The sequence below is a fragment of the Salmo trutta genome, chromosome 16, assembly GCF_901001165.1.
Source record: "Salmo trutta chromosome 16, fSalTru1.1, whole genome shotgun sequence".
Classification (NCBI taxonomy): Eukaryota; Metazoa; Chordata; class Actinopteri; order Salmoniformes; family Salmonidae; genus Salmo; species Salmo trutta.
Window position 1 is genome coordinate 31,197,917 of NC_042972.1, and position 4,763 is coordinate 31,202,679.

At 43.6% G+C, this 4,763-nt stretch overlaps 1 pseudogene; it reads left to right on the forward strand.

Annotated features, from left to right (window-relative positions):
* Positions 1-276: 276 nt before the first annotated feature.
* LOC115149803 (RNA-binding protein 5-like) lies at positions 277-3,545 on the forward strand (annotated as a pseudogene).
* Positions 3,546-4,763: the final 1,218 nt, after the last annotated feature.

Sequence of the window (4,763 nt, forward strand, 5' to 3'; positions counted from 1 at the left end):
TGCTTAAGTTGTCCCTGATGAGATTCAAACATGCAACCTTAGGGCTGTTAAACATTTGCATTATACGTCCATACTAATTCGAGTGTCCCGGATTTACATTTACTATGTTACGTCTAGTTATTGAGACCAGTCTGTGTTCCTGCTCCTGGAGACTGAATATTAGGAGGTAAGAATCCATTTAGACTCATGTCTACTACACAGTCCATCTTAACACTACAACTAGTGACTCAGACTGTCTGATCGATATGGTGGACTTAACATGGTGTGTGTATCTTAATGGCAACTACACCAGGAGTGAAGGCCCTGATCGCTACAGAAGCAGGTGTGGTTAAGTCCCAGACCACACAGGTCTAAAAGCATCACCTCAGCCAGCCTGCCATACAAATAGGGCTTAATGACTCACATCAACATTCATGCTGCTTGTTATGTACATGCTGCTCAGTCTATATGATCTACATGAAATACTGTGTGTTGTCACAATAATGATGAGTGCAGCAAGTTGAACATTTGGTGGTGGTGTTTTCCTGCCAACAAATACACCAAATAGTTAGGCAGATTGACGTAGCAGCACAGACTGCCAGTTCCGGCGTTGATACCTCTTCACTTAAAACAGCAGCCACCTTGGCAGCCCCCACCGGAGTTGCCTCTTTCACTTCACTAATAGCACATCTGGTAAGATGGGAATCCATATTCCCTATTATGTTTGAACATCATTTACCATACATTGAATACCCAGAGATTCAATACACATTTTTTGTCCTGACACCTCCGCTTACCAATACAATGAGTCATCTGGGTACTACTTCAATCCACAGACAGTTCTGTACTATGACCCTAACAGACTTCTGCTTTATTAGAAAATGGATAATGAATAATATATCATATATTATGTATATCTTTCTCCCTGTAGTACTACTACAACTCCCAGACCCAACAGTACCTGTACTGGAACAGTGAGACACAAACCTACATCCCTGCAGCGGCAGAAACCACACAACAGCTGCAGACTCCATCTGAGAACAGGCCTCTTCAGAAGCCTCATCAAGCAAATAATCCAAGGAGAAAAAGGACAAGCCCAAGAGCAAGTCTGCCCAGCAGGTAACAGACAGACAGACAGAGACACCCCCTACAGACAGGGGGAAGTCCCATACTGAAGCACTAGTGCCTATAGTGAGCTACAGAATAGTAAGCGCTGGGCCAATAGACTGAACAAGCAGAAGGAGAGCTTCAAGAGAAGCTTCCAGGGTCTGGGTCAGGACAGGGATGAGGACAGGAGAGAGGCTGCCGCTGCCAATACAGGCTTCTCCACCTTCTTTGAGAAAAAGTGACTTATGATTATAACCCTTATGTCAAGGTGCAGCAGTTCCTGGATCAGTGAAGGATGATGACCTGTTTGATACGATGATGAGTGTGTCAGTGATGTCAATGAGCTGTTGTGTGTTTTGCTCCTCTAGCATGGTGGAGGGTTTGAGACCCAGCTGGTTAAGAACGAGCTGGTGAAGAAGGGAGAGCCAGAGACCCCAGCCAAGGTAAGGATGAGGCTTAAGGCGTCAGCATGACTCCCTTAAAATGAGAAAAAAGTTGCAATAGTGCTGTTCATCCATTTTGAAACACCGTAGCCAGTATACACTTCCCAAAATAGTCAGAATTAATTTTAGATAACTCAAGAAATCTGTCATAATTTTTTACGTTTTTGCAGCGGAGATCTTAGTTGCGCAATTTTACATCTAACTAAGATATTTGGTGCAGTATTTCTCAATTAAAAAATGTGCATGAAAACGAGTCGTCTCTCGTTGAATGACAACAATAACTTTATTGAAGAATCCCTACTGTTGACCAGTCACTGACAAAGGGGCGTAGAATGTGACTTGGAACTTTGACTTGCCTCCAGAACAATTTTTGTGTGCCCGAACAGCTGAAAAAATCACTCACCGAAGTCCGAAAACGTCACAAAATGTCATCATAATATATGTACAAACTCTTCTGAGCTGTTTCGGCTGGGAAGCATGCGGACGCCTTTAAATGACAATGAAGTGTTTTAGGATGCAAACAAATATATTTGCAGCTTGGATTAGGAGTGTTTTTAGCTCCTTGGAGGCCATCTTGTGGTGAGATTTTTTGTCACTGTGTATCTAGCCCTATTGGAAAGCCCAGCCCTCGATTCTCCAGTGGCTTGTGTACTGCAGCATGGTTCTCACTTAGTAGTAAAACGTTTGTGTGTGTATTGCAGAGTAGCCTGGTGGCAGTTTACAGTGGGGACAGTGACCCAGAGGAGGCAGCAGACCCAGATCAGGGAGTTGGAGGTGATGAGCGGTCAGACAGGCTGACAGACTGGAGGAAGTTGGCCTGTCTGCTCTGTCTCATGCAGTTCCCTAGCGAAGACGCCCTGCTGCGGCACCAACAGCTTCAGACCTGCAGAATGGCAAGCAGCAGGATGACACTTTAATCTCTATGAGTCTGGGTGGAAATATTTTGGGTTATTTTTAGCCCTGCCATCTGCTCAGGGTATGCAGTTGTCCTTTAGCATAAACAAGGTGAGAACATGCATTCTGTTGCACTTTCATGCCAAGACTAGTCGTGCCTTTTAAATGTGTGAATTGCATAGTTCCCGGGGGTATTAACCTTTTAATTCTGTTCATCGTTTTAGCAAAACTTGGAAATTCACAGAAGATCCAAACTATCGGAAGCCGAGCTGGAGGAGTTGGAAAGATGTAGAGGTGGGCTATACTCTTTGAAGATTTCTACCATTCACAGGGAGACTTTTAGAAAGTTGAGATATTCAATGACACCTCTGAGATGTATCATGTTGATATTATTCTGTGATTCTCTGTGTTGCTGAAATACAGAGACAGAGCAGCTGAAAGAAGGGATAAGTATGGTGTTCCTGAACCACCAGTGCCCAAGAAAACGAAATTCTATCATCCTGTCCCCCCCCCATCTCAAAAGCAGGGTCTCATATTCCCCTAACATATGTTATTGTCCAACTATAGCCTTGATCAATTCAAGTAAACAGAAATAACTGAATTACATTTCATTAATATAATTTGATTAATTCCCATCTCTTCTCAACCACCTGACACACAGGAACTACGAGCAGCCCAACAAAGACGGTCTGACTAATGACAACATTGGGAACAAGATGCTGCAGGCAATGGGCTGGCAAGAGGGCAAGGGCCAGGGCCGCAACCAGCCGTGCATCACTGCACCCATCACTGTCAGACAAAACTAGAAACTATAGAGGCCTTTTCACCCGCAAAGATGGCCTGTAGTTCCATGTCCCTGGGCTGTTTCTGGCAGATGGGGTTGGTGTGTGGCGGTGTGTTGAGTTTGTATGTGTGGCCAATTAGCAGGTGTACCTGAGGGGTGCCTGATCCCAATCTGTCTGTTTTAATAAGCGTCTTCTTGCCCTCTCCCCACAGGCATCATTACGGACCAAGGGCACACGCCTGGGCATCAAGGGAAGCAACTACGAACTCCTCGCATCGGACACCTACAAGGACACCGTGCTCAAGGCCATCTTTGCACACTTCATAGAGCTTGCATGAACAGGGACTACAGCCGTCCCCTCCTTCCTCAGCCCTATGCCCTTGTTACCTGCCCATTATCCCCACCACTGTAAAAATGATAAGAACAAGAGGAGCATGTACATTTGTTATTTAAGTGTTTTATTTGGTTTAATTTATTTGTTCTTCCTTTCTGTGGCCATGAACAACAGCTGTAAATAATGAAGATATCAGGCATTCTATTAACCACAGGCCAAGCTAGTTCTTGTCCATTTAATGTATTTTTTTCCCTTCCATATACACTGAACAAAAATATAAATGCAACATGTATTGTTGGTCCCATATTTCATCAGCTGAAATAAATGATCCCAGAAATGTTCCACATGCATTTCCCTCAAATGTAGTGCACAAATTTGTTTACATCCCTGTTAGTGAGCATTTCTCCTTTGCCAAGATAACCCATCCACCTGACAGGTATGGCATATGAAGAAACTGATTTAACAGCATGATCATTACACAGGTGCACCATTGTGAGGCCCATTTTTTAAAGGTATCTGTAACCAACAGATGCATATCTGTATTTCCAGTCATGTGAAATCCATAGATTAGGGATATGAACTGCAACTCAGTAAAATCTTTGGAATTGTTGCATGCTGCGCTTATAATTTTGTTCAGTATAAAATGCTGTCATTAGCATTCTGTACAGTTTGTATAGTTAATACGTTTGTACAGAATACAGATGTGGCTGTGCTGAGCTTCTCTCTAGTTGTTTATCTGAAAGAGATCAGAATTAAACCTGACGTGTACTCGCGTGCTTCCATATAGAACTGCACTTTTTGTTTTCTGGTCTTTAAATGTTAGAGCACATTGTTCATTACAAGGATAGGGATGAATCCTATGCCTTTCACAGAATCAAATCAGACGCATGAAGAGATGTTGCAAGTTACAGTATGCCGATGAGCACTATAGTCAATCCTTTGCATTATGTCTCGAGAGCTTTAAATTGTTCCTTCAGTGTAGCGACTAAATAGGCACTATGATTTAATAAGGCAGTTTGAGTTCTTAGGAGGAGTACTGTGATGTGAGCTGCCCCTCCACAGAGCCTGTCTGACTCACTGGACATTACTGAGCTGTTCCTCCTGGGACTGTGTGCTGGATCCCTGACCACAACGTTACTCCTCACTACTACTGATCTCTCACCTTACCTGGCTTTTGAGTGTACCCACCAGAACAGGTGTGATTCCTCCATTGGGGTTTGAC